The sequence below is a fragment of the Budorcas taxicolor genome, chromosome X (assembly GCF_023091745.1).
Source record: "Budorcas taxicolor isolate Tak-1 chromosome X, Takin1.1, whole genome shotgun sequence".
Taxonomy (NCBI): domain Eukaryota; kingdom Metazoa; phylum Chordata; class Mammalia; order Artiodactyla; family Bovidae; genus Budorcas; species Budorcas taxicolor.
In genome coordinates, this window is record NC_068935.1 from 145,828,645 (window position 1) to 145,849,811 (window position 21,167).

The following is a 21,167-nucleotide window of genomic DNA, read 5'->3' on the forward strand; positions in this document are numbered from 1 at the left end:
TCATTTTTCTCCCTCTCTTTTCCCAGGTGGGAAATTCTTAGGTCTTTTCGTGAATGAGAGCACGGTGGCTTCTTGGAAGTTCTGTTGGCTAACAGTGGCTTTTGAATTCTGATGTGCTGGCGGCATCTTATTTTAGTCTGGAAACTTTGTGATGAACTCCTTCAGGGCAAACTGTGTGTCTGAATTTAGTATGATGAGGGCAGTGTCAAAGGTAGCTGGTAAGCAGACCCTGGTTAAACTTTCTAGGGCCTTGTAAGCCTGAAAATTAAAGTTCTTTAAAAGCAGTCTATGAAAGGAAGATTTATAACAAGTAACAAAGGTTCTGAATCGTTTAAATTTACTGGGCGGGGGTAGGGGGGCGGGAAGAAACCCATTAAAAAATGAATTCTTGGGCTTAAAGGTACATTGAATGAAGTGGAAATTGTTTTTCTGTCTCCATCAGTGTGGCTAGGCAGTTGCCTCTAAACTCCACTGAATACTGGGCTTCAGTGCCTTGAATATGCATCATCACTTGAGTTGAAAAGCAGGAAATGAAATCGAGGTTATGGAAGTAAAAGGGTTCACACTGATCTCGCCCTAAGCAAGTTTAAAAGAGTTGGTGCAGGAAGCATAGCTGTTTTTCCACTTCGGAGGAGGAAAGATTTGGAATGACTTTCTGGATTAGTTCAGGGCCTCAGCGTCTCCCTGTCGATAAGAGCCTCTGATTTAATAGGTTTGATGGGCCAGGAGCTGTTCTGTGTATTTTTACTTCCTGGGTCTCTGTTTTTCCCCACTGCCGTGTAATGGGCTTTGTCCCGTTTTTACAGGGAGAGGGAACTACGAGGTTCACAGATTTCTTGTCTGGAGTCAGAAGTATCCTTGGTGAGCAGGCTGTGAGCTGCTTCCAGAATGAATGGACGGCACTGATGAAACTGATTTTATCCAATGACTTGTGTGGCGTTCTGGGCTTCCCGGGTGGGCACTCGTGGTAAACAGCATAAGAGATGCGGGTTCGATCCCTGGGTTGGGAAGATCCCCTGGAGGAAAGCATGGAAAGCCACTCCGGTATCCTTTTCTGGAGACTCCCACGGACAGAGAAGACTGGTGGGCTACAGTCCGTGAGGGTGCAGAGAGCCAGACACACACGCTGCGTGGCCCGTAGGCATGGTCGTGCATGCAGTGAGTTCTCTCAGTTCGTTCCCCTAAGGTCAGTTAGGTTCTGTCACTTGGTCATGTGTCCCCCTTTGGACAGGGCTCCCCTGGTGGGCTTATTGGTAAAGAATCAATGCTTTCTGGTGCTGGAGATGTGGGTTCAATCCCCAAGTCAGGAAGATGGCGACCCGCTCCAGTGTTCTTGCCTGGGAAATCGCGTGGACGGAGGAGCCTGGCGGGCTGCAGTCTGTGGGGTCACCAAAGAGTCAGGCACAACTTAGAGACTCAATAGAAACAACCCTTCTCGAAGAGGTGAGGGGCTGGAGGCATGAGAAATCCTGGCCCAGGGGTGCGTATGACCAGCCAGGGGTGGATTGTCCCAGAGCTTCTGGCCCAAGCAGGCACACTGCTGGTTACTAGATCAAACGCATCCCGGATAGAATAACGGAGGCTGTCCATGTCGCAGCCACAAGAGCCTCTACTGCCAGCTGTCTCTTCTTGCTTTCATTATGAGACTTCAGGAGGGTGCCTGGAGGAACTGCTTCCGGCGGCTAACGCGTGGCTTCAGCGGGGAGCTTGCAGACAGGGTGAGACGTGACAGGAGGCTTGAGGACGCTCCTGGGTTGGACTCATGGGTTCTCTCAAAGGTCTGAGGCTGGGGGATGCAAAACCAGTGAGGGGCGCTTGTGAACAGGTGGGGAAGGAGGTGGGCTTGGGTTGTGGCCGGGCCAGACAGAGTCTGGGCTGTGTGCGTGAGCCAGGTGTGGACAGATGGCAGGTGTGTATGTTCCGTGAGCTGTCAGCACTTGCTAGTGGTGGGAAACCTTCGGTTTCAGCCCCAGTTGTGGCAACGTGGAATGTCTCCAGCCTACATAACATATTAAAAGGCAGAGACATCACTTTGCCGACGAAGGTCTGCCTAGTCAAAGTTATGGTTTTTTCCAGTAGTCATGTGTGCGTTGGACCATAAAGAAAGCTGAAGTGCCGAAAAATTGATGCTTTGGAACTGTGGTGTTGGAGAAGACTCTTGAGAGTCCCCTGGACTGCGTGGAGATCCAACCAGTCCATCCTAAAGGAGATCAGTCTTGGGTGTTTATTGGAAGGACTGATGCTAAAGCTGAAACTCCGATACTTTGGCGACCTCATGCGAAGAGTTGACTCGTTTGAGTAGACCCTGATGCTGGGAGGGATTGGGGGCAGGAGGAGAAGGGGGCGACAGAGGATGAGATGGCTGGATGGCATCGCCGACTCGATGGACATGGGTTTGGGTGAACTCCGGGAGTTGGTGATGGACAGGGAGGCCTGGTGTGCTGCGATTCATGGGGTCACAGAGTTGGATGCGACTGAGCAACTGAACTGAACTGAACTGATAGATATATCCCTTCCCTCTGGAACCTGCTTCCACTCTCCCATCCCAGCTCTCGAGGTAGTCACAGAGTCCTTGGCTGGGCTCTGCCATGTTATACAGCAGTTCCTCATCAGCAACCCAGGAGGTGACATTTGCAGAACTTAGATCTGTGAATTGGAAGGTGTGTGTGTGCGCCTGTGTTTTCAGACTCTGTTCTTGAATGAGCTGATCGTTGCCATTGGTGTCCTGGATTCTGAGGTGTTTATGTAAGCACAGCGTCGAATTGAATCGTCTTCCTAAAGGGATCTTCTTAGAGCTGTGTCGTTAAATGAAATTGAGGACCATACGGTTGAGCTTTCCAGGTGAGGTGGGGAGGGAGTAGGAAGTGTTTGCATATGACAGAAACAGCAACGTCAACGCCATATGCTGCTCAGAAACATGTATGACGATTTCAGCCAGTAGATAACATGTCCTGTGCTTGACAATTACGTTGAAGAGGACTGCTTAGACAGGAAAACTGAGGCGAGAAGCAATGTGGTAACAAATTCAATCAAGGCTTAAAAATGGTCCACATCAGGGGGAAAAAAAAAGTTCTCTTAATGGCTCATTGCAAAATGTGGAGAGACTGCTTTGGGAGATGAGGAGAAGATTAATTAGGATTGTTTTGTACACTGTGGTACACTCACAGTGTCATCTGTAAACCAGAAACTGATGTCTCACCTGAAGGTAATTTTTATCCTTTGGTGTGGTTCTCCGTGTAGAGATCGTAGTGGCTGTTGATGGACAGTTGGCTGAACAAGAAAAAGATCGTGTTATCCTAATGCTTTATTTAAGTGCCGTGATTCGTTTTCTCTCGTTAAATAAAATTTCACGCCACCAAATAAAATTGCCTGCCAACATATTCTGTGCGACTGGTAGATAGTTGTCATGGGCCTGTTTTTTTTTTTTTCCTGTTGATAGTAGCTCTGGGTGGTTATATAATTAGAAGACCAGTTGGGTCATGTTCATACCATATTTTCAGGTGACAAGTCCCGTCTTAGTCTCTCCGTGTGAAATTTACTTGGCCTATCATGGTGTGAGTTGGGAAAGCACTTTTCATTTATCACGTGTGACGTGTGTGTGGTTCAGCCTGCTGCTGTGCTGGTGGCTGTTCAGTCTGCAAGTCGTGTCCCGCTCTTTGCGACCCCATGGACTGCGGGCTTCCCTGTCCTTCACTATCTCCTGGACTTTGCAGCAAACTCACGTCCATCAAATCGGTCATGCTGTCCAACCATCTCATCCCCTCTATCATCCCCTTCTCCTCCTGCCTTCAATCTTTCTAGCATCAGGGTCTTTTCCAGTAAGTCAGCTCTTCACGTCAAGTGGCCAAAGTATTGGAGCTTCGGCTTCAGCATCAGTCCTTCCAGTGAGGTAAATGATGCATGTGTCTGTATAGCAATATATATGTGCTCAGACACATCAGTACAGGCTTGCAGGCATTGATTTTGCCAGTTACAAGCATGAAATACTTGTTATTAGTGTCATAATGCATTGAGGAAGAAATCAAGTTTATATAAATGTCCTGGTTAGTGTCCTTATTTGAATAACTCATACTTTTAACGCTGAGCTTGTAAAAAAATCTACAAGCATAATAAAACGTCAGTTTGCAGGACGGAGTGGATATTAAATGACTTAGCAGAAGAATAGATGAAGAAAATGTGTTTCCCTGTTGATCCTTAAATTTAAAATGATCGGTGTTTCCTGAATTTTTATTTCCCTATACCTAGAATGCCAGTGCTAGCTACAAGGGCTTCCCTTGTAGCTCAGTTGGTAAAGAGTCTGCCTGCAATGCAGGAGACTTGGGTTTAATCCCTGAGTTGGGAAGATCCCCTGGAGAAGGAAATGACAACCCGCTCCAGCATTCTTGCCTGGAGAATCCCATGGACAGAGGAGCCTGGCGGGTACAGCCCATGGGGTCGCAAAGAGTCGGACACGACTGATCGACTTTGACTTCACTTCGCTAGAATGCTAGTGTGGTTGTGTCTCTTCAGAGTTGAAATAAGAAGAGTGGCTTTTTTTGCGTGGCGATCCTGCTCTTTGTTGTAAATGCACAGCTGTGGCGTGCCGGCCGTGTTCTGTTCTGGACTTTCATAAAGTGGTTCCCAGTGGTTCTGATCAAACAAGACGCTGGGCAGTTTTGTGGTGGGTTGTCCGGTTTGATTTTGCTCTGTTTTCTGTCCCTGTTTACTGATCATAGATGGATGCCAGTTTGTGATGTTTGTGACGTTTGTTGAATGAGTGAGTGAATGAATGCACAGAGAAGGCCTTTGCCAGCTGCTCTAGTTTCTGTCCCTGGGAGCACCCGTCACGCAGAAGCAGTGTTTTTTTGCTAGAAGACGTGTAGAGAACCGTGTTCTATTGCCAAGTATGCTGAGATCAGGGCTCCGTGACAGCCGTCAGGGGTGGCATTCAAAGAAGTTGCCATCTGCAACTTACCTGTCCCTTGAGTTTTATTATTTTTAACATTTCACTTCTACTTTATGCTGTGATGCTGTGACTATGATACAGATTTCTCTTTTCTGCGAAATACGGAGGCGACCTGGGCTTTCCTCATGGCTCAGATGGCAAAGAATCTGCCTGCAATGCGGGAAACCTGGGCTCCATCCCTGGTCCGGGAAGATCTCCTGGAGAAAGGAAAGGCTACCCACTTCAGTCTTCTTGCCTGGAGAATCCCATGGACAGAGGAGCCTGGTGGGGCTACAATCCACAGGGTCGCAAAGAGTTGGACACGACTGAGCAACTTTCATTTCCTATCTCCCCCCTCAGGAGAGAGAGGACCCTTGGCTGCCCTGTTCATACACTGGGTATAATAAAACATCATCTTATGGGCAGATGGATGCTTCTGCTTGTCTGACATCATGCCAAAAGGTCCTCCAACTCTTCCGAGGAAGGAGACCCCTAAGGAATTACATCCTGGGACCTCATGCTGGAAATAGTAACCGAGGGGATTTAGAAATCGCTCTCACTTTTTTATTCCGTGTTTAATGTCATCTTAAACATCATTTAAAACATCTTAAGGTCATGCTAAAGGCACTGACGTTCCTCGATTGCTTTCTTTTTCTCTTGGCATCATCTTTAGGTTTGTGCCGTCACACATGGTAGCCCCCGGCCATGTGTGACTCTTTAAACTTAAATTAATGAAAAGCAAATTCCATTTACAGTCAACGCCTCAGTTGTACTGTCCACTTCTCAACTGCTCAGTACTCACACATGGCTAAGTGAATCCCTGTACTTGAGTGCATGCTCTGTTGTGTGTGACTCTTTGTGAGCCTGTAGTCCTCCAGGCTCCTCTGCCCGTGGAATTTTCCAGGCAAGAATATGGGAGTGGGTTGGCATCTCCTATGTCAGAGGATCTTCCCGAACCAGCGACTGAACCTAGGTCTCTTTCGTCTCCTGCACTGACAGGCAGGTTCTTTACTCCGAACGCCACCTGGGAAGCCCTTACTTCGCAATGAAAGTCACTCAGCCATGTCCGACTCTTTGTGACCCCATGGACTATACAGTCCATGGAATTCTCCAGGCCAAAATACTGGAGTGGGATTCCCTTCTGCAGGGGGTCTTCCCAACCCAGAGATTGAACCCAGGTCCTCCCGCGTTGCAGATGGATTCTTTACCAGCTGAGTGACTAGGGAAGCCCAAGAATACTGGAGTGGGTAGCCTATCCTTTCTCCAGGGGAACCTCCCGATCCAGGAATCAAACTGGGGTCTCCTGCATTGTAGGTGGATTCTTTACCAACTGAGCTAGTGGCAAAGCCCTTTACTTCTCAGATAGGAAGTAAATGAATACCTTACTGGGCAACAAAGATACAGTGCAGGAAGTTTTGTCAGACAGATGAGAGATAGTTATTCAGATTTTGCCTAATAAGTATTGCAGGGAAACAGGGGAAGAAGGCAAAGGGAAGGAGGGGGATCTCCAATCTGAAGAAGACAGAAATTTCAAACCAAATCACTAAAACATAGAATAGAAATTAAGCATATCAAAAATTACTACTTGAAATCTCATCAGCATTTCATTGTAGAAAATCAGGGATAAAGGCAGCGTCTAAGTACTATTTTTTTTTTTTTTTGGATGGAAAAGAGTCATAGGAAGGGCCTGGAATCAGAATGACATCATATTTCTTAAGTCGGAAAACAGACTGAGCTTAGAATTCTATGAAAATTTATTTTCACTCAGATTTTTGCATTCATTCCCTCATAGGTTGTTAATTCAGAGTAGCATAAATTTGTCCATACTCAGGATTATCAGCAGGCTTCTAGGTTTCATACATCACTTTTCTCAGGAAGCTGCTGCAGAACGGGTTCCATTGAAAGGAGACAGTAAACCAAGAAAGGGGGGAGACTTGGGGTCCCTGAGACAGAGAGAGGCGGAAGGAATCGTCACAGTGCTGGTGGTGCGATCTGGGGCATCTGGTCTCAGCAGATCTCGCTCTGACAAGTAGAGACTGGACCAGAGTCCAGAAGCTTCAGGAGGAAGGTTTGGTGTGTGTATATATATTGGGGGGGGGGGTCAGGAGAGCAGTGGTTGGGGTGAACACAGAACTGCCAAGTTATCTGAGTGAAAAATTGGAAGATGGTGGAAGGTTGTTGGAGGAATTATCAAAGAGAAACAGAGACAGCCAAATCATCCCGGGAAAATTAGAGTTAGACCTAAGAAAGACATCATCACCCTACTGCATGCTTGCCTGAAAGTGCCTGTTCCACTGTCAAAATAGCATGCGTAGAGTTTATATGTAACCAAAACATGTTACACTGTTGGAAAAATGTGGGAGGGTAAGCCAGGATGGCTGGCGGGAAGTTCAGTTCAGTTCAGTTGCTCAGTTGTGTCCAACTCTGTGCGACCCCATGGACTGCAGCACGCCAGGCCTCCCTGTCCATCACCAACTCCCGGAGCTTGCTCAAACTCATGTCCATCAAGTTGGTGATGCAGTCCAACCATCTCATCATCTGTCATCCCCTTCTCCTCCTGCCTTCAGTCATTCCGAGCATCAGGGTCTTTTCAAATGAGTCAGTTCTTTGCATCAGTTGGCCAAAGGATTGGAGTTTCAGCTTCAAACTGAATAAAGGATCAGTCCTTCCAATGAATATTCAGGACTGATTTCCTTTAGGATGGACTGGTTGGATCTCCTTGCAGTCCAAGGGGCTCTCAAGAGTCTTCTCCAACACCGCAGTTCAAAAGCATCAATTCTTCTGTGCTCAGCTTTCTTTATAGTCCAACTCTCACATCCATGCATGACTACTGGAGAAACCATAGTCTTGGCTAGACGGACCTTTGTTGGCAAAGTAGTGTCTCTGCTTTTTAATACGCTGTCTAGGTTGGTCATAACTTTTCTTCCAAGGAGTAAGCGGAATTTACAAAAACAAAATCTTCATCCGTATGTGAGAAAACCAAGTAAGTGATCTCTAAAGTTGATAGGGTATACCACACAGCAGCTTATTTAGAATCGTGTGAGTCCATGACAAGGAATATTGCCGACTGTAGAAACGATTCTGTGATTCGAATGTGGTTGCTGTGGAGAGCAGAATTGAGGATAGGGGATGCTGGAAAGTTTGCAGCTGAGATGACAAGTCTTGCTTCACCTGTAGCGTATGTATTCTGTTACTTTGAAAAGAATAAGCATGATACACAGTATATACCTTCTGCAGAATTATAGAGATGTTAGTATGGGGACTTCCTCAGTGGTCCAGTGGCTAAGACTCCCCCTTCCCAGTGCAGGGAGCCCTGGGATAAATCTCTCTTCAGGAACTATATCCCACATGCCATAACTAAAGAGCCTGCATGCTATGACTTAAGACCCAGCACCACTAAATAAGTTTTTTTTTTTTTTTTTTTAAATTTTTAGTATAGTTCAAATGAGAATTTCTCAGCCATGGCAATATTGACATTTGAGCCAGATATTACTAGCTGTTTATGAAGGGAGCTGTTCTATGTGCCGTAGGAGCTTCAGCAGCATCTCTGGCCTCACTCGATGCCAGTAACATTCTTCCTGGAGTCCTGAGGACTGAAAATGTTTACAGACATGGCCTGGTGTCCAGTGACGGTGGCTGGGGGTGGGGAGGACAGGGGACACAATTAGCCCCATTGGAGAAAGCACAGATTTAAAGGGTTAACCATCTGGTAGGTTCTAGTGACTGGATGAATGTGAGTTTGAGCGAGCCCCGAAACTTGGTGATGGACAGGGAAGCCTGGCGTGCTGCGGTCCATGGGGTCGCCAAGAGTCGGACATGACCGAGCGACTGAACTGATGTGATGTTTCTAGTGAGGTGGCTGAACCTAGAGTGTGTTATTCAGAGGGAAGTCAGTCAGGAAGAGAAAACCGAATGTCATGTATTAAGGCATGTATGTGGAATTGAGGGCTTCCCTGGTGGCTTAGATGGTAAAGAAAGCCATCTGCCTGCAATGCAGGAGACCCAGGTTCGATTCCTGGATCAGGAAGATCCCCTGGAGAAGGGAAAGGCTGCCCATTCCAGTATTCTGGCCTGGAGAATTCCACTGGACTGTACAAGTCCATGGGGTCGGCAGAGAGTCAGACACGGTTGAGCGACTTTCACTTGTCACTTTCACTGATAAAATAACTAGCTCCTGGGAAGCTGCCTGTATAGCACAAGGAAGCCCAGCTCTCTGTTCTGTGATGACCTAGAGGGTTGGGGTGGGGTAAGGGGATGAGAAGGAGGTTCAAGAGGGAAGGGACATACTTGTACATAGGGTTGAATCACATTGTTGTACAGCAGAAAGTAACACAGCGTTGTAAAGCAAGTATCCTTCAATTAAAAGTAAATTTAAAAAAATCTAATATGGACTGAATCATCCGAATATATAAAAAGCACTGGGCGGTATTGATAGTGCAGGAAACGACAGCTTCATCATACAGAACCTGAACTCTGCAAGTAGGTGGCAAATGAAGTGGTTCGAATTCTCTGGCATTGAGACCCCTCCCGCCGGAATGTATCTTAGCTGCTGGGGCTAGGCTGGGTTAATTCCGGGCTCTCTTAAAAAAAAAAGAAGAGGACTCGGGAGGAAACTGCAGCTCCTGTGTCATGCTCTGTGGTTTCAGGAAACATATTTTAGATTTTTTTGCATTTTTTTCCCCCCCATGATTGTACAACTTGAGTTTCTCCAGGGTGAACATGTTAATCATTATGGCAACTTCAGAGGAGGGGAAAAAATTGCCTTGGATGCATTTCTGTGCTCAGGTGGCTGTGGAACACACATGAATTCCTCTTCACACCCGTCTGCCGCGCCCCCCCCCGGCCCAAGTCCTCCCAAAGCAATCCCTTTGCAAATCCTCAGCTCCCTGCAAGGTGTTGTTTTCCCTTAGAATTTACCAAGGAAGTCAACAGGAAAATGGTTCCTCCGATTTTCCTTTTTGATGTGGGTGAAACCTCATAAATAATTTAATACCCTCATTTCACAGCTGAGGAGTCTCTGGTCCGGAGAGAGTTTCTTATAATTAATTAGGAGCAAAGTGAGGCTTGTAAATCTGTTTCTCTCTTTTTTTTAACTTTTTCATTTTCTTTTTTTTAACTGAGTATATGTGCATAGTAGTTTGATGGAAGGAAGACGCTGAAGCTGGAACTCCAATATTTTGGCCCACTGTTGCGAAGAGCTGACTCATTTGAAAAGATCCTGATGTTGGGAAGGGTTGAGGGCAGGAGGAGAAGGGGACGACAGAGGATGAGATGGTTGGACGGCATCACCGACTCAATGGACATGAGTTTGGGTAAACTCTGGGAGTTGGTGATGGACAGGGAGGCCTGGCGTGCTGCAGTTCATGGGGTCGCAAAGAGTCGGACACGATTGAGTAATTGAACTGGAACTGGTAGAGTTAAAGGGTTCTGAGCACTGTCTGCCAAGAGGGTGGGCCCTTCCTTGTAAGCTTAGACAACACGTGGTAGGGGCGTGGGTAAAAAAGAGCAAGACTGGAAGTTCATGAGGTGCCCTTTAACCCCAGTTCCTGGTGGTCCAGATGTGTTCCTTCGAGGGGTAGGGGGATTTGGGATGTTTTGAGAGCAAGTCAGAAAACAGCTTGGCTCTGGTCCTCTGCTGAAGCTCCAGTACTTTGGCCACATGATGCTAAGAACTGACTCATCGGAAAAGCCCCTGATGCTGGGAAACATGGAAGGCGGGAGAAGAAGGGACAACAGAGGACGAGATGCTTGGATGCCCTCACCAGCTCAGTGGACAGGAGCTTGAGCAAGCTCCGGGAGTTGGTGATGGGCAGGGAAGCCTGGCGTGTTGCAGTCCATGGGGTCTGCAGAGTCGGACACGACTGAGCGACTGAACTGAACTGGTCCCCTGGTCTCCCGGCTCTGGTCGTTGGGCAGCCCTGGAGCCCGCATGCACCACCACTAGCAGCTGTTCTTACGCTGGGCGGCCCCAGGACTGAGGTTGGTCTATGCTGATCGGGCGGTGGGGGAGAGGGGTCTCTTTCCTGTGCTGTGTGGGGCTCCCCTTTGTCCCCCACCAACCAGCCCTCCCGTACTCTGCTGTCAGCATCCTCTTTGCCGAGCACCCACCTGTCAGAACATTTTGGCAAACTTCCATGCCCTCTGCTTGCGCCCACCCGTTGACCTCCAGTACCACTCACGTGTGGCAGCCGCTTTACGTTCCTCTTCACCTGACTTCTTGCGGCAAGGGATGCTGCCACCTCCGTGAAGTCTTCTGAGTTTCTTCCGTGCAGGGAGCAGATGCAGAGAAGACAGCCTGTGTTCGTCCTTGTCATCCTATCAGCCACGGGCCCCGCTCGAGTCCTCCGTCTCGGCAGCGGTTACTTGCTGGTCTTCCCCCGGTAATCTGAGTGGCGGCTGTCACTAGAAGCCAGGAACGCCGCACTGTCTGGGGTTTTCATCCCACATGGCTGTGCTCTTGTTTCTCTGTCTCCCTGGCCAGATCCTTCTCCTCTGGGTTCAGTGGTGGCCTTTACGTTTATAGAAATACCGTTGAATCTATTACTTATCAGATTCTTTCCCATGGTAGGTGATGAGAAAGATACTGTAATTCCCCGTGCTGTGCAATTTAGTTGTGTATCCATTTTATCTATATTCATAGTAGTGTGTATATCTTAATCCCAAATTCCTCGTTTATCCCAGCCCTTCTTCCCCCTTTAGTAAGCATCAGTTTGTTTTCTGTGTCTGAGTCTGTTTCTGTTTTGTAAAGAAGGTCCTTTGTAGCATTTATTTGTCTTTTTTAAAATTGTTTATTAATTTTCTTTGCTGCACAGCTTGTGAGATCTTAGTTTGCCCCCTGACCAGGCATTGATTTGGGGTCCTGGGCAGTAAGAGGTCAGACCACTAACCACTAGACGGCCAGGGTATTACATTTATTTTTGGACTCCACATATAAGTGATGTCATATGATATCACTTAACTTCAGTCGTGTCTGACTCTCTGCGACCCCATGGACTGTAGCCTACCAGGCTCCTCTGTCCATGGGATTCTCCAGGCAGGAATACTGGCATGTATGGCCATGCCCTCCTCCAAGGGGATCTTCCCGACCCAGGGACACAACCCAGGTCTCTTGCGTCTCCTGCAGGCAGATTCTTTACCCCTGGCGCCACTTGGGAGGCCTTAGTGTGATAATCTTGAGATAGTCTCACTGGGGTGACCGTGCTGTCCAGGGGACACTGGGCCACGAGGGTCAGCTTGCTTGTCACACCCTGGGTGGTGGATGGCAGGATTCCGATGGCGTCGAGTGGATAGGGCCTGAAATACTGTTCAGAGTCCTCTCACACCGAGCGCAGCCCCCCCATCCCCACCCCAGAGAATGCTTGCGTGCCTGCTGAGTTGCTTCAATTGTGTCTGATTCTTTGCGACCCCATGGGCTGTAGCCCACTGGGCTCCTCTGTCCATGGGATTTCTCCAGGCAAGAATGCTGGAGTGGGTTGCCATGCCCTCCCCCAGGGCATGTTCCCGACCCAGGGATTGATCCTGCATCTCTTAACGTCCAGTGCATTGGCAGGTGGCTTTCCCACGAGCGCCACCTGGGAAGCCCACCGCGTAGAGTGACCTGGTCCCGATGCCAGTGCTGCTGAGGAGGAGAAATCCCACCCCAGGTGCGTCCGAGACAGGCCCACAGCTCCAGGGGTCGCGGTTGACGTGAAATGAAGTGAAGTCACTCACTCATGTCTGACTCTTTGCGATCCCGTGACCCACCAGGCTCCTCCGTCCATGGGGTTTTGCTGGCAACGATACGGGAGTGGGTTGCCGTTTCTTTCTCCCGGAGATCTTCCCGACCCAGGGATTGAACCCAGGTCTCATGCATTGTAGGCAGATGCTTTACTGTCTGAGCCACCAGGGAAGTCCGTTGGTTACACAGACCTAACTCTGGGAATGTGACCTCTGCCACCGGCTCAGACATGTGCGATCACATGAGAGTGGGAGAGCCAACAGGGGTTTCAGGAGAAGTTCACACTTTCCAAAGCTTTTGCTCTCTTCCTCCACTCCGACTTCCCAAACATCCCACCTTTTGCTCGAGCTCTGAACCTGGAACGCATCCTTACTGCTTCTGCCCCCAACCCCAGCACACGTGATGTGAACAGCAGGGTCGCTGAGCGGCGTTTGCTCTTTCCACATGGCTGGACGCGGAGTTCTCAGTGAGAATGTGCCAAGTTGCATCGAATCGCGCGAGAAATAACCTGTGTTTTTCATTTAGTGTGTTTTAGGGTGCTTAGAGAACAGTGAGAGCTGGCGAGATGCTCTAGCTGGCTTAGATGACTGCTCTTTGAATCTCTTACTTCTGGAGCATTGTGGAGTGTGCAGAGATGAGTGAGATGTGTCTCCGGTTTTGGGGTGATCATAACTAGTTTGAGATTGAGAGTTTTGAACAGATTTCGTGTGAACAGGCTCACTGTATGCACAGAGATAAGACTGAATTTCACCGACGGTGGTTGTCCACCATCTGACACTGTTAGTGTTTCCGCTTCCTAAGAACCCCCCTGCTTCAGAAATCTGCGTAAGTCTTTGAACGGTCGAGAATGTAGTTGAGATGTTTTTGTTGACTTTTTTTTGTTTTTGAATGGCTACAAGGGAGATCTGGTAATTTTTATTGAGTTCACCAGGATCTGTTTTCCAGATTCTATTGTAATATTTGCTGCGTTAACAAAAATACGTTAAAAAATACTTGGTGTGATAAAATGCAATTTGTTGTTGCTTAGTCACTAACTTGTGTCCAACTCTTTTGAGACCCCAGGGGCTGTAACCCACCAGGCTCTTCTGTCCGTGGGGTTTCCCAAGCAAGAATACTGGAGTGGGTTTCGTTGACTTCTTTTTTTGCCTGATTTTGGGTGTATTTTTGTTGACAGGTAACTGAAGACAGAAAACAGGCCTAAAATTAAACCCCAGAAGGAAGACGAGATTTGCCTACATTTGTCTCTGAGTAAGTAAAATTGTAAAATGGATTTGTTTCTTATTCTATAATGAAGTATCCTGTCAACTGGTCCATGTTTTTTTAAAAAATTTACTATTACTTATTGGCTGTATGTACCAGAAACAGTAATTTCTCAAGATGTCTTGTAATAGTTGATTTGGTAACCAAAACACGCTGTGTATCCGTCTGTGTTGGCACTTCGTAATAAACTCCTGTTTCACAGCGCGTTTGGAAAGTCAGAAATTTTAGGAAAGAGAGATGGAGATGGTTATTTCTTTCATGGTCTCACATTCCCGTGAACGTTGCAGGCACTTATTTTCCCTCGGATGGCTGATTATGAGAAATAGAGGTGGTTGTGTTTTTTGTTGTTTTTTTTTGATGCTTGTCTTGTATGTGTTTGGAAACAACAGACCTCCACAGCCTAGTTTGTGGTCCAGATAGAACGTAGCATAAACACCTTGTTGGACAGCATCGTGAGGCCACGTGGCCTGTGCTGGGGGCCCCTGGGGAGCTGTTTTCCTTCTGTCTGAGCCCCACGTGGACTGTTGTGAGAGCACAGAGAACCCAGGCAAGGTTCCTAGGACGGGGACCTCTGGGGTCTGGAGCCATCATCTTGACAGCTATATTTCACCAGCTTGTAGCAAGGCCTGGGTCTCACCCAGATCAAGAACTTCCTTTTCAAGACCCCCCCTTTTATGAAAGTCTTCTGTTTCTGGGGCTGACCGTTCTCTCAATCTCTTAACTTCTGGAGCGTTGTGGAGTGTGCGGAGATTAAGTGAGATGTGTCTCGTGTTTTGGGGGAAGGCGTTACAGGTCCTAGAAAGCCGTGGCCTGGATGGGTGTCCCATGGACGGTGCAGACGTCTCCTGCTGTGGGAATTCCCAGGAAGGATCTACTAACTTGCCTTGCAGCCGCTGAGGAAGGCTGGATCTTCGTCTTGAAGGGGAGACTTGGGCTGGCTTTGGTGGTGCTTGGGATCTCAATGCATAGTGAAGATATGCGTTCTAGATGGCGGACTCTATGGGCAAAGGCGTGGAACGAACAATAAGAGAGATGATTTTTTTTTAAAGGGAAAAGCTGATAAACCAGCCTGGTGGAATGCAGGGGAGTGATGGGGGTTTTTGTTGTTCAGTCGCTCAGTTGTGTCCGACCCTTTGCAGTCCCCTGGGCTGCAGCATGCCAGGCTTCCCTAAGGAAAAGGCAAGGACCCTGATGTTAACCCCTGCCTGCACAGTGCCCAAAGGAGTCTGATTCTGATTCTCTTAGCATCAGAGCGGCTATCTCCATTTACCTAGACACGCCTGGGATCACATACCCATCAGTAACAGATGGGCGTGTGTAATTTGAAACAGTATCATAGGTGACCTTTTCAACCAACCACCCCCAGCCCCCTGGGGTGAAGAAATAACAGTAAATCATGGCAAGATAACGTACATAACAACTCGTCTGCCAGACATGGCCGTATTGTGTTAACGACTTGATTGCGTTGTTATTCACATAGTGGACAATTGACTCTTTCAGAGTGTACGCTTCGGTGATTTTTAGAATATTCACAGAGCTCCGCAGCCATCGCCACAGCTGATTCTAAATCATTTCCTCGCTCCCCAAAGAACCCCATGGACCCATGAGAACTCACTCCTTGTTCAGGCCTCCCCCCGTCCCCAGTCCCCACCCGTCGACGGTCAGCATCTCTGGATTTGTTCATTCTGGATGTTTCGTGTGAATGCAATCACGCAGTGTGTGTGCGCTTTGTGGATGGCTGGTTTTCACTCGGTGGAACATTTTCAAGGTTCAACCGTGTTGTTGCATTGGTTTTGATTACCAGACCCCATTCCATTGGATGAATAGCCCACGTTTGGTGTATCTGTTCATCGGTGAGACGCTGTTACTTTTGACGATTTCTATTTTGAAATAACATCAGACTCGCAAGACGTGGCAAAAATAGGTTGTGTGTGCGTGCTCAGGTGCTTCAGTTGTGTCCCACTCGTTGCGACTCCATGAAATGGAGTGCGCGCCAGGCTCCTCTGTCCATGGGATTCTCACTGGAGGGAATTGCCCACACCCTCCTCCAGGGGATCTTCCTGACCCAGGGACCGAAACCACAGTCTCTCTTACATCTCTTGCACTAGCGCCATCCGGGAAACAAAAACAATAGCAAATTGAGGTCTAGGGTACCCTCCCCCGCCTTCCCTGGTCTTTCGAGAAGATACTATGTTATCAAAAGTAGGAAACTGACATCTGCAGCTTTGCACTGATGCAGCCCTGGTGTGCATTTTAGCAGTTTTGGTGTGTGTGTGCGTGCGTTGCATGTGGACAGTGTGTGAGCTATAATCATATGTGGAGCTTTAAGTAACCCCCACCCTAATCCAACACAGAAACCGTTCCATTCACACAGGAAAACCCCTGCATGCCCCCACTGCATGGCCTCCCTCTGTGGCTCCTGGCAGCCACTGACTTCTCTGGCTCTGTAATTTTGTCCTTTCAAGAATGATTTTTCTGCCATTAGGGTGGTATGATTTGCATGTCTGAGGTTGTTGATATTTCTCCCTGCAGTCTTGATTCCAGCTTGTGGATATTTCTCCCTGCAGTCTTTGTTCCAGCTTGTGCTTCATCCAGCGCGGCATTTCGTGTGATGTTGTTCAGTGGCTCGGTCATGTCCAACTCTTTGAGATCCCATGGACTCCAGGCCTCCCTGTCCTTCACCATCTCCCAGAGCTTGCTCAAACTCATGTCCATCGAGTCGGTGATGCCATCCAACCATCTGTTGTCCCCTTCTCCTCCTGCCTTCAATCTTTCCCAGCATCAGGGTCTTTTCTAAGGAGTCAGTTCTTCGCATCAGGTGGCCAAAGTGTTGGAGGTTCATCTTCAGCGTTAGTCTTTCCAGTGGATATTCAGGACTGATCTCCTTCAGGATGAACTGGTTGCATCTCCTTGCAGTCCAAGGCACTCTCAAGAGCCTTCTCCAACACCACAGTTCGAAAGCATTGGTTCTTCAGCGGTCAACTTTCTTTGTAGTTCAACTCTCACATCCATACACGACTACTGGAAAAACCATAGCCTTGACTAGACGGACCTTTTGCTGGCAAAGTAATGTCTCTGCTTTTTAATATGCTGTCTAGGTTGGTCACAACTTCGGCTGTACTCTGCATATAAGTTAAATAAGCAGGATGACAATAAACAGCCTTGATGTACTCCTTTTCCAGTTTGGAACTGGTCTGTTGGGGTGAGGTGAGGCCTAGTATAAGGGGATGGGTGGCCCGTTCTCACCAACTCTTTTCTGTTCATAAAGTCCTAAAAGGGCTCAAAGGACTGCATTTAGAATTAGCCGTGATGCTGAGACAGGTGATTACCTGGAGCCTGGAGACATTCCCGGTGGAATTGTTGATGGTTAGAACCAGACACTGTAGCAGGGGCAAAACAGCGTGTTCTGTGAATCTCAGCTGGACGGTCCGCCGTGTTACAGACCAACCCGGTTGCAGGGGTTTTTTGTACTAAGGTATTGCAGGCAGTGGCACGGGTTGGGACATGGGTGTTGTTTGGCAGGCTTGGGGTGCCATGGGCTAGACGTAGGCTGTCTTATCAGAAGCCATACAGCATCCAGGTGTCCTGGCAACCATAACTAGTTGATCTGAAGATGTGAATTCCGCATGGATAATGGTGTAGTGCAGTTTCATTTTCTGAGGTCTCCCACTGATGAAAAATGTGTGATGAGGTGCTGTTTGACAGCGTGATTCAGCCCTTGCTTCCAATCTTCGCTTGAGCTTTATTCAGCGTTCTTTTCATCCAAACAACCTTTGCCTTCTTAAATCCCCGGAACACAGAGGTAGAGCCCCACAGACATGCCTCCCTCCAGCTTTTCAGGGAAAAACCCACTTTCTCTTGAGAAACCACTTCTTTGCTCTCGAACCCACAAAAACTCGTGCTGTTGGCAGGGGCATGCCCTCAACTGATGGATCGGGAGTCTAGTGAGTCTCTTCTTCATGGAACTTAATACAAAAGGACACTGTGCTGTGCTAATTCAGTTGTGTCCAGCTCTGTGCGACCCCGTGGACTGTAGCCCATGGGCGCCTCTGTCCATGGGGATTCTCCAGGCAAGCATCCTGGAGCGGGTCTATTGCCAGTCCCTTCTCCAGGGGATCTTCCCAACCCAGGGATCGAACCCGTGTTCCTTACGTCTCCTGCATTGGCAGGCTGGTTCTTCACTGCTTAGCACCACCTGGGAAGGTATAAATGGACATTGAGTTCCAGTTAATTAAAATTCAAGAATAAGCTCTTGAAATTGGCTGTAGCTTCCGGTTGTAAAATGGCCTGAAGGTGATGGCAGGTTTCTTTCATTTCTGACATCTGTTACTACTTCTGACTCTGACACCAAATCAATTCAGTTCAGTTCAGTCGCTCAGTCGTGCCCGACTCTTCGTGACCCCATGAATCGCAGCACGCCAGGCCTCCCTGTCCATCACCAACTCCCAGAGTTCACTCAGACTCACGTCCATCGAGTCAGTGATGCCATCCAGCCATCTCATCCTCTGTCATCCCCTTCTCCTCCTGCCCCCAACCCCTCCCAGCATCAGAGTCTTTTCCAACGAGTCAACTCTTCGCATGAGGTGGCCAGAGCCCTGGAGTTTCAGCTTTAGCATCATTCCTTCTAAAGAAATCCCAGGGCTGATCTCCTTCAGAATGGACTGGTTGGATCTCCTTGCAGTCCAAGGGACTCTCGAGTCTTCTCCAACACCACAGTTCAAAAGCATCAATTCTTACGTGCTCAGCCTTCTTCACAGTCCAACTCTCACACCCATACATGACCACAGGAAAACCTTTTGGTAACATGGGCAGTTCCTGAAGATCTCTTTCTTGAGGACAGGGGTTCTCCACTGGGGGCAGTCTATTAAACTGCCCCCGCAACCCCGCCGGGACACTTGGCAAAGTCTAGAGACATGTTTGGTTGTCATATATGATTGATTTGATGGGAAGGAGTGATCCTGGCATCTGAGGATGCTGCCAAACACCTCACCATGGACAGGGCAGCCTCTCCCACCTTCTCACACACCAAAGAATTATCTGACCCCAAATGGGCTTCCCTGATAGCTCAGTTGGTAAAGAATCCGCCTGCAATGCAGGAGACCTGGGTTCGATTCCTGGATCAGGAAGTTCCCCTGGAGAAGGGAGAGGCTACCCACTCCAGTATTCTTGGGCTTCCCTGGTGGCTCAGCTGCTAAAGAATCTGCCTGCAATGCTGGAGACCTGCGTTCGGTCTCTGGGTTGGGAAGATCCCCTGGAGAAGGGAAAGGCTACCCACTGCAGGATTCTGGCCTGGAGAATCCCGTGGACTGTACAGTTCATGGGGTTGCAAAGAGTCAGACACGACTGAGCGGCTTTCACTTCCACTTTCAAATGTCGGTAGTATGAGCTTGGCTGGTTTAGGATTTGCCCCGAAACTTGGCATATATTGACTGTTGCCCTTCATCTTGTTTCACAGTAGGTTGGCAGCTCTTGGCATTGGCTCTGAAACTCTGTGGTAAGGAGTAATACACTTTGCATCCTCCTGTGATGACTCTGGGGCTTCCCAGGTGGCTCAGTGATAAAGAATCTGCCTGCCAAGCAGGAGACGTAGGATTGATCCCTGAGTCAGGAAGATCCCCTAGAGAAGAGCATGGCAACCCACTCCAGTATTCTTGCCTGGAGAATCCCATGGACAAGAGAGGAGCCGGGTGGGATATAGTCCACGGGGTCACAGAGTTGGACTCAACCGAGCACGCGTGCACGCACACACGCATGATGACTCCAGTATTCAACATGACTGCTGCTGCTGCTGCTAAGTCGCTTCAGTCGTGGCCGACTCCTAGCAACCCCATGGACTGCAGCCTACCAGGCTCCTCCGCCCATGGGATTTTCCAGGTAAGAGTACTGGATTGGGGTGCCATTGCCTTCTCCGACTCAACATGACTATACTTTTAGAAATGAATATACTTGGGTTTCTGTTCCTAGATTTTGTTTTTTGTCAGAGGAAGAAGTACATTTTTGACAGTGTGATCATATGGATAAATTCATAAGCCTCAGTTGGATTCACTGTGATTTATAGTCTATTAAAAAGTTTGCATAATTTTCTTAATTCTAAATCTTATTACTTTGACTACTTGTGGGGAGTTCCCTGGTGGTCCAGGTGGTTAGGACTTGGTCCTGTCACTTCCAAGGACACAGGTTTGACCCCTGCTTTGCCGTGACGCCACCAGGGGAAAAAAAATTGCGAAATCCTGCACATTCGTACTTTTATGAGACAGCCCTGTGCACAATTAGCAAATTTTTAACGGAATCCTAAGATGAAGTTACAGTCCAGAAAGGTATGTCTGAAAGGTCACGCCTTTACTTAATGCCTATTTAAGTCGGATTTACAAAGCATTATGTTTTACAGTGATAAAATATGCGTAACATATAATATACCATGCTAACCATTTTTCCCCAGTGGCTTACAGTTTGATTTCCTGTTTTAACCTTCGGGCTTCCCTTGTGGCTCAGCTGGTAAAGAATCCACCTGCAGTGAGGGAGACCTGGGTTCGATCCCTGGGTTGGGAAGATCCCCTGAAGAAGGGAAAGGCTACGCACTCCAGCGTTCTGACCTGGAGAATTCCATGGACTGTATAGTTCATGGGGTCACAAAGAGTCAGGCACGACTGAGCGACTTTCACTGTCGTTAAGTACGTTCACCTTGTTATACAGCCATCACCACTATCCACGTGTAGAACTTTTTCCATCTTTCCAAGCTACCATTACATACGCATTTCAAGAACTCTCTGTTCCCCTTCCCCAGCCCCTGGCACCCACGGTTCTGCTTTATATCAATATCTCTGCAGTTGAGACTTCTAAGCACCGCGCATAAATGCAATCACATGAGATTCGTCCTTTTGAGCCTGTTTTAGTTGATCCAGTGAAATGTCTTTGCAGTTTAATGATGGGGTAGCTTGTGTTTTCCTTCTTTTGGCTAAATAATGTTCCATCGTGTGTGTGTGTGTGTGTGTGTGTGTGTGTGTGTGTGTGTGTGTGTGTGATGGTTTGTTTACCCCATGGATGGATAGCTGCAAGGAAGGCCCAACACAGGCCACGAAATAATACATCAGTTTTGACAAGAGAAATTAAGTGTGTGTGTGGGGTCCCTTTATATCTGGCCTGCGGCCACTCTTTAGACCTAGAAAGCGATTCCAGGAGGCATGTGGAGTCCATGGTATGGTACTCACACGGAAAAACTCCAGAATCTTCTTTTATACTCTTCCTCAAGTGCCTTAACGCAGTCTT

At 48.1% G+C, this 21,167-nt stretch overlaps 1 protein-coding gene across 5 annotated transcripts in view; it reads left to right on the top strand.

The window, feature by feature from the left end:
• TBL1X (transducin beta like 1 X-linked) overlaps positions 1-21,167 on the top strand; it is a 250,083-nt gene that overhangs the window by 80,215 nt on the left and 148,701 nt on the right. For 4 of the 5 annotated variants that reach the window (XM_052662903.1, XM_052662906.1, XM_052662905.1 and 1 more), the window contains one exon: positions 13,816-13,889. The gene's annotated coding sequence lies outside the window, so the exon portion shown is untranslated. Of the gene's footprint in view, positions 1-13,815; positions 13,890-21,167 lie in introns of those variants that run through there. The other variant, XM_052662908.1, reaches the window with a different exon arrangement.